Source organism: Ambystoma mexicanum, chromosome 4p (genome assembly GCF_040938575.1).
Source record: "Ambystoma mexicanum isolate Mex_15411 chromosome 4p, UKY_AmexF1_1, whole genome shotgun sequence".
NCBI classification, from domain to species: Eukaryota; Metazoa; Chordata; class Amphibia; order Caudata; family Ambystomatidae; genus Ambystoma; species Ambystoma mexicanum.
The window spans coordinates 240035794-240049938 of NC_090927.1; positions in this window are offsets into that span (position 1 = coordinate 240035794).

A 14145-nucleotide genomic window follows, 5' to 3' on the forward strand; every position below is an offset into this window, starting at 1 on the left:
CATGGCACCATCGTGGGGTGTCCCATAGATACTCCACCTCCTATTCGACCCGTGCCAGAGGGGTATTGACGATGATCCACAGGTCCCTCAAGTTTGTACTCCATAAGAACTATATAGACCCAGAGGGGAGATATAGTATCCTACATTTTGCAATAGCTAACAGGGAATACTTACTGGTTAACACCTATGGCCCTAATGTGGACTCTCCCGACTTTGTTGATAGGGTGGTATCCATACTGCTGGGATACGTGGGGGTCCAGATCATCTCGGGTGGGGCATGAATTTCATACTAGACACCACACTGGACAGGACAGGCACAGCCCCCAGACTACTTTCTGGCACGGCGCGCAGACTTCTGGCACTCTGCACACTTGACATTCGGGACGCGTGGCGGGTAACACATTCTCAGGCGCATGAATATACTCACTATTCCTCTGTGCACAACAGCTCCTCCAGAATCGAATTGTTCCTTCTGTCTAGTAAACTGCTGGGGAGGGTGGTGGAAACTCAAATATTGGCACGCACCTTATCATACCATTCACCAGTCCGGATATCCCTAGAATTAGGAGTGCCCGCCCCTACTATCAACGCTTGGCGTTTCAAGTCCTCGGCCTTACAGGACATAGTATTTAAGGCTGATATTCTTTCCGACATCCAGTCCTATTTTGCACTTAATACACCCCAGGACACTTCCTTGGGGGTTCGGTGGGAGGCTTTTAAAGTCTTCATCAGGGGAATGTCCATATCAAGGGAGGCGGGAGTGCTCAGAACCATAAGAGCGGCCCTTGCCCGCTCTGAAGCCAAACTGCGTGAACTAGAGAGTGCTCATCCTACATCCGTTGACCCTGCCATTCTCTCCCGAATAAGTGAGGAGCTCCAACTCTTTAATGATCAGGCCACCAGGGAGGTTCAATACTTCAGTCGTCCACAGGCGGCTCGTAGATATGGAGAGGGGGATAGGCCTGGCAGGACGCTGTCTGCATTGGCTAAGGGCAAGTGGGGCAAAGCGCAGATCACTAGCATCAAGGACGGCATGGGGACGGTGCGGTGGTCTGACCAACAGATTTTGGAAGTCTTTGCGGGCTTCTACTTGGAGCTCTACTCCCAAACCCCCGAACATAGTGAGTCCCAAATGCGTGACCTCCTTGAGCAGATCCCCATGACTATCGTATCCCCCGCAACCAGAGATCAATTGGATTCTCCCATCCTGCTGGATGAAATAGTGGAGGCTATATCCAAATTCCCCAAAGGAAAAGCACCTGGTCCGGATGGGCTGACAGCAGAGTTCTATCAGGAGCACGTGGCCATTCTGGGCACCAGGCTGCTCGAGGTTTGGAACGAGTCACTCCGGCTGGGCAGCCTCCCCCCAACATTACTTGAGGCCGTTATCACGGTCCTGCTCAAGCCCGGTAAACCCGCTGATGAGTGCGGCTCGTATAGGACCCTCTCGTTAATGAATTTGGATACTAAAATATTTGCCAAAGTGATAGCTAGCCGCTTCCTCCTGGTCATGTCATCTATGGTACACGACGATCAATCAATAAATTCCATAAATCGGCCCCTAAACCTATTGCGCTTAATTAAACCTATTGCACTCGCCAAATGCACGGGAGTGACCAGGTGGAGTAAGGGTTTGCAAACAATCAAGTTGGGTTTTGAGGGGTTAATCCCTTGAGAAAATCTTTCAAATAATGTGTTAAAATGGCGCATTTTACAGTACATTTTCTGTGATAAATTAGATAAGAAGCCTCATAGTTTACAATCAGTTTTGCAGGATAAGACATGAAAAAGTCCATTGGGTGCTAAGTCACCAACAATGCACAGGAGCATTTTCAAGTGCAATTTCATAATGCCTTTGTCTGGGAGGATAGCTCAGGGGCAATGCGCTCACCTTGGAAGCATGACGACACTGAGCTGCACAGGTTCGATCGTGGGTCCGTGCTTAGAAACCTCTTGCTATTAAGCGCATAATAAATAACCAATTACATTACACTATATGCCAGTACTCTGCAAGTGTAAAACATATTTTCACACTGATTGTCCCTACAATGTCCATTCTGGTGCACATATGCCACAGTTCCCACCTAAGAAAATACTCATGTTTGCTTTGTCAAACATGTTCATGCTGGCTCTGCAATATATGTCAGTTCCCCATATTCCTGTTGGCTTTGCCTTAATGCTAGTACAAAAAAAGCCATGCCATATCTCTCATCGTGTCGTTACATTTTGTACTGCCGTTGGGGGACAAACACAACATAATGAGAGTTCTTATATGGGGAGGGGGGAATTTTTGTTGCCAACAAAGATGTGTTTTCTTACTGTGGCATGACATTTCTTTCTGCCATTGGGGAGTAAATACAGCATAATGAGCGTTCTTACAGTAGCAGGTAATTTTATCCCCATATATATGGTCGCCGTATATAATATCGCCGGGAAAAGGTCGTGGTGATATTATATGGGTGACCATACATATAGGGACAGGGACAGCAAAAAAATAAAATAAAATAAAAAGTAAAAAAAAAAGGGTTTGGCGGTTGCGGGGGTGTCCCCCGCATGTTCCATGCAATAATGTCCCCACAAAAAACGGCAATTTTTCGGCGATATTTTTACATGGCGATATTTTTGAGGGGATATTATCACATGGAACCATTCTTACATGGAGAGGGGGGAATTTGTGTAACAAGCAAGGGCAGCATTGCCCTGCAAGCTGCACACATGTCCCCACCCCAACGTAAGAACATGTATGTTGCCTTTCACCTTAATACCGGTAATACAATGCAATTCCACAGTAGGAAAACATTTCCTTGCTGGTTATCCGGTAACATAGCTCATTGGGGGAATCTCACTGTTGCGATTGAGTTTGACCTGCAGGTCGCAAGTCAAATCCTGGCAAGGCCAACTCAACCATTCATCCTTCAAAAGTCGATAAATGAATACTAACTATGGTTGGGCGATAATTTTATGCAAGTATTTTCTCTGTACAGCGCTTTAGCAAAAGCTCTATATAATTAACATATCATTACATACATTCCCCCCATATAAGAACACTCATGTTGTATTTGCCTCTTCACATTAATAAACATGGCATGCCATGGTAAGAAATCATTGCCTCTCCTACCCCTCCATGTAGGCACACTCTATCATGTTGGCTCTGCCCTTAATGCATGTACACAATTCCATGTCAAAGTAGGACGCAGCCAGCCCCCCTGTAGTACCTCCCCTCTATCCTTCCTTCTCATAATGACACTTAAGTTGGCTTTTATTTGCCCAAAAATGTCAGTAAAGCATGCTGACGTCCTGTCAACAAATAGTCATGGTCCTATGTCACTCCTCAACAAATAGTCATGGTCCAATGCCACTCGCCGGGCACCACCTCGCAGATACAGACCTGCACAGCCACACATATACACACATACACACATATACATATACACACGCACAAAAAGATACCTCACACACAGATACACACATAGACACGCTCAGATACATACACACACAGATTTACACACATTCGTCCACATTCACCGAGGAGTCATAGGGCTTCATTCCGAGATTGGAGGTAGCCATGCCACTATTTGCGCCATGGTTGCCTCCAATACCGGGTCCGGCACCGGTCTTGTTAAATGGGGACTTACCGGTGCATTCCGACCCTGGAGGGACCTGTAAGTCCCCATTGAACAAAACATTCCCCATTCCCATTGAGCCCCCAGAGGGCTCAATGGGAATGGGAAGGGCGCTAATAACGGGCTTGCGACTAGCAAGCCTGTTATTAGCGCCCTGGTCCCTTAGCGGGACCCGTTAGGGACGTGTGGTCAGACCACACATTCCTTACGGTTCCCGCTAAAGGACCTCGGAATTGGGCGGTAAGGGATTACCGGCACCGGGCTCCTTACCAGTGCCGGTAATCCCTTACCGACCAACTCATAATGACCCCCACCCACTCATACAGCTTATCTGTCATTCACACAAACACCCAAAACATAAACACTGCATTCATTCATAAGCATGCTCTTACAGTTACCCCCTCACATAGAAATATACAGGGATGTACACACTCCCTTGCATGCATACATTCATACACACATCCAATCCTTGCATACACACAAACATTACTTCTTTTCCTGTTTGTTTCTCTCCGGACTGCTCCGGTCCAACCCTGTCCATGCCTCTGCAACTAACAGTAAAGGTTCAGGCTGATTGTGAGGTCTGGGGATCTAAAAGCTGAGCCCAGCAGTTAAGCCTTTAGCTTCAACATGGGGGTCTACTGATATCGTCCACAGGCTTTTGTCCTCTGCATGTTTGCTGCCACAGAAGTCATGTTAATGACTGTTGTCTCGCCTTGGAGAGCAGTGTATTTGCTTACTTTTAAAGTTTAAAAGTGGGTGGTGCTGTTGAGCAGTCCAAGATTGCCGCGAAGTTCCAGGGCTCCATGTGGACGAGCCAAAAATCTGCTTTCAACTGCCGTTCCCTGCAACTCTACATCCTGACACTTGGAGGAATTACCTTTGCTCTGTTGCTGCCTGTGCAACTTCAATTCTGGCCCGAATTGGCCTCGGGAGGCCAGAGAACGAGGCCCCTCGCTCGACTGACTGGCGGCCCTTTGGAACTCTGCGCGCGGCCGGCCCTCGCCTCTTCCTCCCTGCCGGCTCTCTGCTGCAGCGGCCGATGACCGTGGCGCGCGGTGTCCGCGTACTGCATACACGCTGAGGGCCTGCATTGCGCGCCCGGCGCCGGACCGCTGGGGGCGAAACTCTGCAACCGGCGGCAGTGGCCCCCCATCGGAGGGCACCGTCACGTGGGATGCCACCGCGGGGGTCCCGCGCTGGAGCGCGCCCTGACGCCTCTGCCCTGGTCTAACACTGGTGCACTTACCGGACATCCTGAGGCGGAACTCCATAGTCGGCGGCAGCGGCCCCCCTCGGAGTGCACCGCTGCACGGGAGGCCGCCACATGAAACCTCCGCTGGGGTGCGCCACGACGCCTCCGCCTTGGACTAACACTGAGGCACTTGCGTCGCAACGATGTGTGGCAGTTAGGCCGGTGCCTGCCTGATTCCTGGACACTGCGGGCCGCGCTCATGACAGTCAGACATATGGACACCAGGTGAGTTGCGCAGGTGGGTGGTGCCCACACAGCGCCGCCTACGGTGCTTCTAGTTTGGCCCTCTTTATCCTGTTTTGTGTCCTGAGGAGCCTCGCACTCCACCCTGGAAGGGGGGAGCCATTTTTCTTTAACCAGTTGCCCTGGTGGGGGCCATAGGAAGACTCGCTCGCTGGCCACCCCACCTACTGCTGACATTAGGACGCCAGCCTTCGCCAGGATCTGCTCCTCGTTGTAAGAATGGACTCGGGTGGTGGAACCTCTGCACCTGTGGCACAGCGCCCCTTGATCTACAGGAGGGGTAAACTCTTGTGTAACTACTGCTACGTACCTTTGCAGGAGACTGCCCTTGTCGCGGGACCGACTGCCTCCCCCTGTTGGCTCCTGAGCGGCCCAGCACCTGCCACCTCACGGCGTCCATAATCTGCCCATATCACCACCGTGGGTGCAGTGCTCAACATACACAGCTGGTCTGAACCCCTGCAATCTGCCTTTCCCAACTGAGACCCCCTGGTCTAACTGTAACAGCACCGGGGATGTCCAACAGATCCAGCGGGAGCTTGAAGGGGGGAGCCATGGATAAATTCGCCAAGGCCGTCCCAGGACGGAACCTGGCCATTCATCGTCTCTACAGGAGGAACCAGAACCGCACCCTCATCCCTGCGCAGTGACCCCTGACTTGACTACACTTATGGAAACTATGGCGAAAATGTTTGCATCATTTCATGAAAAACTGAACAACATCAATGCTAAAGTGGCCTCCTTGAAGACACCAGAATCACGGATGCTGAGAGCAGAATATCAACGAACGAAGATGATATCCAAGTCCTGCAGAGCACGGTTGCCTCCTTAACACGGGACATGAAAACTGTGAAAGCAAAATGGGGCGACTTGGAGTCACGCTCTTGTAGAAATAATCTACGAATTATTGGGGTCCCTGAAAACGCCCTAAAGGGGTGCATGGAGGACGCAGTCAAAGCCTTGCTCAAAGACCTCCTCGGCAATCCAGATCTCTCACCCTACTTCACAGTGGAGCGTACTCACCGAGCCTTGTCCCCACGCCCTACACCGGGCGACATCCCGAGGCCCATCATCGCCAGGATCCTAAATTACAGCGACAGAGATCTCATCCTCCGCTTGGCACGTGAAAAGGGAGACTTGCGACTCGAGGCCAACACCATCAGGACTTTCACGGAATTCTCGATAGCGGTCCAATGAGATGCACCGGTTCATCGGGGTCAAGAAATTGCTTAGGGAACGATATGTCCCGTACGCCATCCTGTTCCCCGCACGACTCGAGATCACACACAATGGCAAACTGTATTTTTTTACTGTACCTGAGGAGGCGGTGAAATTCATTGAGGCACACATCCCTCCACATGCCCCGAATGATAGCCGCGCTGATGATGACTGACCTAATGTACCATACCCAACGGCGGCCTGATCTACCCAGTAATTTCCTTTTCTACTGGAACGTGTCAATGGCAATACTGTACTGCAAACTTAGCGAACTAAGCCCCTTCTAAAGACATCCGTCTCCGGGCTTTCCCTTGGTTCTTTTGACATTGATCTTCGTTCTCCTTACAGGCTATGGAATGGACCAAGATCCTTTGTCACTTCATCATTCCTATCCTGTTCTACCAATGGCCTGCTGACTTCGGCCCGGACCTACGATCCGTTTACCGCAGAACCTGTTCTGATGGCTCCTGCCGTCACATGCAATGTTCAAACGGCCGTCCATATGGCAACAGCACACCTCACTGCAATTGCAATGTTAATGTTTGGGTTAGTGTTACTGTTAGTTGGCCCCAGTTGGGCCAGAATATGGGCATATCCCTGTTGGATAGTGCCCTTTGACCTCCCATGCTCTGGGAGTGTTGACTTGATTGGTGACACCTGTACTCATTTAGTCAGTGGCACATGCATTTGGGAGGGGGGTGATTTCCACTGCAATTTGGAGGTGGGTAGTGAGGAAGGGGGATGGTATTGTTGGGGATCGGGGTAACGGTATTGTAAATGACAGGGGTAGTCTGGCAGAACTCATGACATCGGGGCACCTTCACGGGGGTCTTCTTCATTCACCGTGTAAGTTTCAACAACGGTTGTGGGATGTACCTTAGACTTCTGAAATGACTACAACAGTTATGTCATGGAATGTTCGGGGCTTGAGTAACTACACCAAGGCCCGTAAAATCATGGCCCACGCCAACAGACATGACTGCAAGATATTGCTTCTGCAGGAGACACACTCTAAGGGCCATCTAGCTAGGTGCATGGCACCATCGTGGGGTGTCCCATAGATACTCCACCTCCTATTCGACCCGTGCCAGAGGGGTATTGACGATGATCCACAGGTCCCTCAAGTTTGTACTCCATAAGAACTATATAGACCCAGAGGGGAGATATAGTATCCTACATTTTGCAATAGCTAACAGGGAATACTTACTGGTTAACACCTATGGCCCTAATGCGGACTCTCCCGACTTTGTTGATAGGGTGGTATCCATACTGCTGGGATACGTGGGGGTCCAGATAGTCTCGGGTGGGGCATGAATTTCATACTAGACACCACACTGGACAGGACAGGCACAGCCCCCAGACTACTTTCTGGCACGGCGCGCAGACTTCTGGCACTCTGCACACTTGACATTCGGGACGCGTGGCGGGTAACACATTCTCAGGCGCATGAATATACTCACTATTCCTCTGTGCACAAAAGCTCCTCCAGAATCGAATTGTTCCTTCTGTCTAGTAAACTGCTGGGGAGGGTGGTGGAAACTCAAATATTGGCACGCACCTTATCATACCATTCACCAGTCCGGATATCCCTAGAATTAGGAGTGCCCGCCCCTACTATCAACGCTTGGCATTTCAAGTCCTCGGCCTTACAGGACATAGTATTTAAGGCTGATATTCTTTCCGACATCCAGTCCTATTTTGCACTTAATACACCCCAGGACACTTCCTTGGGGGTTCGGTGGGAGGCTTTTAAAGTCTTCATCAGGGATTTGTCCATATCAAGGGAGGCGGGAGTGCTCAGAACCATAAGAGCGGCCCTTGCCCGCTCTGAAGCCAAACTGCGTGAACTAGAGAGTGCTCATCCTACATCCGTTGACCCTGCCATTCTCTCCCGAATAAGTGAGGAGCTCCAACTCTTTAATGATCAGGCCACCAGGGAGGTTCAATACTTCAGTCGTCCACAGGCGGCTCGTAGATATAGAGAGGGGGATAGGCCTGGCAGGACGCTATCTGCATTGGCTAAGGGCAAGTGGGGCAAAGCGCAGATCACTAGCATCAAGGACGGCATGGGGACGGTGCGGTGGTCAGACCAACAGATTTTGGAAGTCTTTGCGGGCTTCTACTTGGAGCTCTACTCCCAAACCCCCGAACATAGTGAGTCCCAAATGCGTGACCTCCTTGAGCAGATCCCCATGACTATCGTATCCCCCGCAACCAGAGATCAATTGGATTCTCCCATCCTGCTGGATGAAATAGTGGAGGCTATATCCAAATTCCCCAAAGGAAAAGCACCTGGTCCGGATGGGCTGACAGCAGAGTTCTATCAGGAGCACGTGGCCATTCTGGGCACCAGGCTGCTCGAGGTTTGGAACGAGTCACTCCGGCTGGGCAGCCTCCCCCCAACATTACTTGAGGCCGTTATCACGGTCCTGCTCAAGCCCGGTAAACCCGCTGATGAGTGCGGCTCGTATAGGACCCTCTCGTTAATGAATTTGGATACTAAAATCTTTGCCAAAGTGATAGCTAGCCGCTTCCTCCTGGTCATGTCATCTATGGTACACGACGATCAATCAGGCTTTGTACCTGGGAGATCGACATCCCACAACATTAGAAGACTGCTCAATGTCATGTTACGCATTGACCAGAGTGCGAGTGCAGTTGCGGTCACGCTAGATGCCCAAAAGGTGTTTGACATGGTCTCTTGGAAATATTTTTGGTTGGTATTGGAGATTATGGGTATAGGGCCTAATATGATAGCATATATTAAATTGCTGTACACTTCCCCGGTGGCCAGGGTTCGAGTTAACTCCCTGACACCCGTACTGTTCCCTCTCTTAAGAGGCATCCGCCAGGGATGCCCATTTTCCCCGATCTTGTTCGCCTTGGCGATAGAGCCAATGGCCGATTACATCAGGGAGCGGCACCCGCGCAAAGGGATACGGTTGAAAGACTCCCCTGAGATCATCTTGCTATATGCAGATGATGTACTGCTCTTCATAAGAGACCCAGCTGTGCATCTAGACCCCATTTTACACGATGTCCCCCGTATCGGTACATACTCCGGATTCACCATAAACTATACTAAATCCGAGATCTTCCCTCTTACTAGCTCCACGACACGACCCACCACTGAGTACCCACTGCGTTGGTCCCCAAACGGGATCAGGTACATGGGAGTCCAGGTGTCCCGGACCAAAGATTTGCTATTAGCGGATAATTACCGGGCTGTGGCTGAGCAGGCCGAGGCTAAAATTGCGCATTGGCGTTCCCTTCCTCTATCATTGGCCGGAAGGCTCTCACTAGTAAAGATGATCTTGCTCCCCAAGATGTTATACATATTTGGTAATGTCCCCGTCTGGCCGGGTAGGGGATACTTCCTGAACTTGCACAAACTGTTGGTTCAATTCTTATGGCACTCTGGCGCGGTGCGGAAAAAGTGGTTGGACATGACACTACCCTATGATAGAGGGGGCTTTACAGCCCCGGATCTGCAGCTATATTGGACTGCGTCACAGCTACAGTTCGCATCTTACTGGTACCCCGGGCCTCTACCCTGTCCCCACATCAAACTGGAGGCTCTGGCAGCAGCGGGCACTAATGCAATGTCCCTGATTCTAATCCGGCAGTACGAACCGGACTCACTCATTTACCCGGTTCAGACCACGGTACATGCCTGGGGCCAGGTGTTCATGGCTTGCGATGAACAACACCCGTACTATAAGTGGCTCCCCGCCTGGAATTTTCCCGGGCTGGAACCCACACATGACATCGCCCTGGCCCGGCACTGGGAGGCCATGGGATATCGCGCCTTCACTGACTTCTATCCATAGGGGCAGTTTATAACACCGCATACGTGGAGGCCGGGACACTCGGGATCCGTTCTGGAGCTACTGCAGTTCTACAGACTCCGTGCTGCTTTTCGAAATGCATGGCCAGACTTCCCCAATGAACCCCAGGATTCCTCCTGGGATTGCCTACATTGCTAACTCAGGTGGCGCTCGTGGGGCGGTTTCTTCACTATATAAACTTCTACTGACCGCTGCACCTCCCCGACCATCCAGAGCCCGGTACGACTGGGCCTCCGAGCTGGAGCTGGAAATCACTGACCAACAGTGGGAAAGGATGTGTTCTCATACTAATAGGGTGTCCCTAAATTTCCGCTACCGCACCATACAATATAAATTGCTTAACAGGTTGTATTACACTCCGGGTAGAATCTCGAGGTTCGCATGCACCAATCCTCGGCTCTGTCCTCGCTGTGGCGCGGAGGGGGCTGACCATCTGCACATGTTTTGGAATTGCCCAGAACTGGCCACTTTCTGGAGTAAGATCATAGAGACACTGTCTACAATTACTGACTCTGTTGTTGAACCTGACCCGATGGGGATTCTGTTTGGGATGTGGCGGCCTGCTGGGCCTAAGGACATTGTTAAGTTCCTAAATGTGAGCTTTGTAGTTGCCAAGAAATGTGTGCTACAGAGCTGGAAGAGCCCCACCCCCTTACATTCCAGAAATGGTTGAATTTACTCACGTGGTCCCGAAATTGCAAGGAAAAGTTCTTGTGCACGCTCCCAGCCCGTTCCCGTCCCCAAAATGTATGGTCCGTCTTCAATAGCTACTTGAATAGTTTAAATTACACTTCCTCGGCGGACAATTCCTCCCAGCCTTCTCCGTCAGCTGTTTGAGAACTTGGTGCTCTGAGATATGTTGTACCTAAGTCACTGCTGTTCGTCTCTTGATTATATGACCTGGTATTCGTCTATACTTGCATCAAATTTGTTTTTGTATTGTTCTGATGTCTGTGTCTGCTATATGCCTCTGTCAACAAAAATAAAAGTTTCGAAAAAATAAATAAAAATAAAAGTTTAAAAGTAAGTAAACCTTTTTGAGGTGAGAAATGTTGAGAGGTTCTTGCTGCCTGAGGCCCAAGCTTGGTGTCACAGCAGAGTGATGCCTGCTGCCTCAAAGTGGGAGGGCTTTTGTCATCCCAAGCCCTAGCCTGGAGCCGCCCATGCCTGTACTCCTCCTGCTGTCCCAAAAGGCTGTCATACAGATCATGATGGACACGCTCCCGAGCCCCCCTCGTGTCACCATGGCGACCACCTTAGTTTGGGCTGATCTTTTCTTTGATGGTTGATTGTGTAACACGTGTGCCAATACATGAAAGGGAGCATTCTTTTAGCATCGGGCACAACAAGCTGTGTGCCTATGTTAAGCCCCCTGTGGCTTGCATGGCAGGCAACAACCCTAAGCCTGCATGGGTCTCAGACTAGCAGGCCAGGACCACTCTGGGAATTAGGCCTTAATGCTACCATGCATATTGTGGCACTCAATTTTAGCTTGTGTCACATCTAGACAGGATTATGAATGTTAGCATGTACCACACTTAGATGGAATTCTCAATTTTAGCTTGCGTCACATCTAGACAGGATTATGAATTTTAGCATGTACCACACTTAGATGGAATCCGTAACTCTAGCTTGCGTTACATCTAGATAGGATTATGAATGCTAGCGTGTACCACACTTAGATGGAACTCTTGACTTTAGCCTGCTTCGCATCTAGATATAGATGTGAATGTTAGCATGCACCACACTTAGATGAAACTGTGAATGATAACAAGTGCAACAGCCGAATGGAATCATGATCACTAGCCTTCCTCACATCTAGAGAGAATTTTGAAATTAGCAAGCGCCACACACTCAGATGGAACAGTGAATGATAGCAAGCATCACATCTAGACATAATTGCAAGGTCAGAAAGGCCAACTAACCAATCCACTAACAATTTCATCCCTCTGCATACACCTCTCAAACTCTAACAAAACACAACCACAAGCCTAAACGCAACAATCCGCACAAACTTCACTAAACTGCAACAACAAAACAAACCGCACATAGACTTGTACAACAGCACACAACGACTACCGACCATAAAACACCCCAAGCCCAGCTAACGGACCCACCGGGCTGAGGCTGCCAACAGCAAATCGCTGCTCTCTTGCACTTTTCCAGCTTATTCCCACTAACTCACCCCCCCCTCTCCCTCTTTTAGAGCCGCCAGAGTGCCAGGGGACCACTCCGGTGGTGATAGTGCGCGGTACAAATATCCTTTAACATTAACATTAACTACTCAGTTTGGAGAAAAACGTTGGCTGTATTTGCTAAAAAAAGCCAAAGGGCCCGATTTACAAAAATGTTTGCAATGGGTCTTTCCCATGTTAAAATATTTTTGTGAATCCGTCCTCTCGTTCTGTTTATCCCTCGGGTGATGAGTTACTTCTGCCCTGCAGGAGTATAAGGATATGTAGAGGCTAAAATGGCAACTAAACCGTCACACCTTTACAAAACCGGAGCTAATACAACCATGAAGGTAAAACAGGTACACTTAAGTGATATGCCTTCTTTTCCATTTGTGGTAATGTAGGCAGAGGGAAGTCTGTTAAGAGGGGTGTGAATGTGAAACGGTAGCAAACCAAACAGCCAAGTACAAGAGTCCAATGAAAGGAACATCTGATCAAAGTTCTATAAAAATATAAATGCTTTAATTGAACACACCATACATATTAAGAACTAAATAGAAAACACTACATAAATTCATCCCTGCAGAAAGAATACAGAATAACCAAAGATTGCAAGATGCTGTACTCTGAGTAATGAGACAGGGGGAGAAAGGCAGATACAACCACAATTCTCTTTAATAAAGATATGTTTTGTCAGGGCTCGTGTCCTAAAAAATAAAAAAAAGTGGGGGGACTCTGAAGCATGCACTCCACAGAAAATGAACACATCCAAAAGTGATATTTACAAATTGAATTCAACGAGTCTTTCACAACTGAAGAAAGTGCACATTACAAAGACATTTGTCAAGACAACAGATTTTTCCAACACTGCACAAGTGTCATTAAAGTTACACAGCATTTAGATCTAAGAATGCGTAACAAAGCATCTGTAGAAGGATGTCAATATGAGACATGTCATTGTTACTTTATTTGCTATTTGTGTAGTCTTGAGGCTAAACGTTGCAAGTGGTTGCAGAAAACTGCTCTTTTTTTTCAAATTCCTAAACATGGGGATAGGGGGCATAAAAAAAAAGTGGACGGACACCGTCCACCCACTTGGTCCCTTGACTTGTGCTCCAGTATTTGTATGAAATGTTTATTAGGTTGGTGAGTGCCAAAGGCAGCTCTGGAGGGTCGTGTCGGTCCGAAAACAAACAAGCTCGAATCACGGTTCACATCGGTTTGACAGATAAAGTGCAGGAATTCTGACTGTCTTGGTTCTCAGCTGCTGTGAGTCGAACTACAGGATCTCATGGACAAAAGTAGTTCTTTGTCTTGGACTCCTAAACACGGGAGAAGCTGGCACACACTTGAAGGGGCCATTCAGCATGGTGAGGTCATGGGTACCAGTGTGGCTGGCAGAGGGGCAAGTCTTGCTCAGCAGCAAGACAGTCCCCAATGAGCCTGGAGGGTGGTTAGGGAGCAGAGCTTGCCTCTACCTGGGACTGCCTGTCATCACCTCAAAATTAGAGAACTGTGGAAAAGACTGCTCTTACAACCGGGACCAAACAAATTCTCTTTCAAAGGCTGAATTCCAGAGATGAATCAAAGAAGGAATGTGATACCCTCTCTTTTGAAGGTAAAAGTCTGCATATGATTTGACTAAAACTATCCTTCTTTATGGGGTCCAATTCCTCTTCTTGAGACAAGTGTATTCTGCCTTCCAACATCATACCAAAAGTGTGTTATGCTGAAAGAAGTGGTGGAGACAGGAATGAAAGGAAGACACAGACAAAACAAGATGG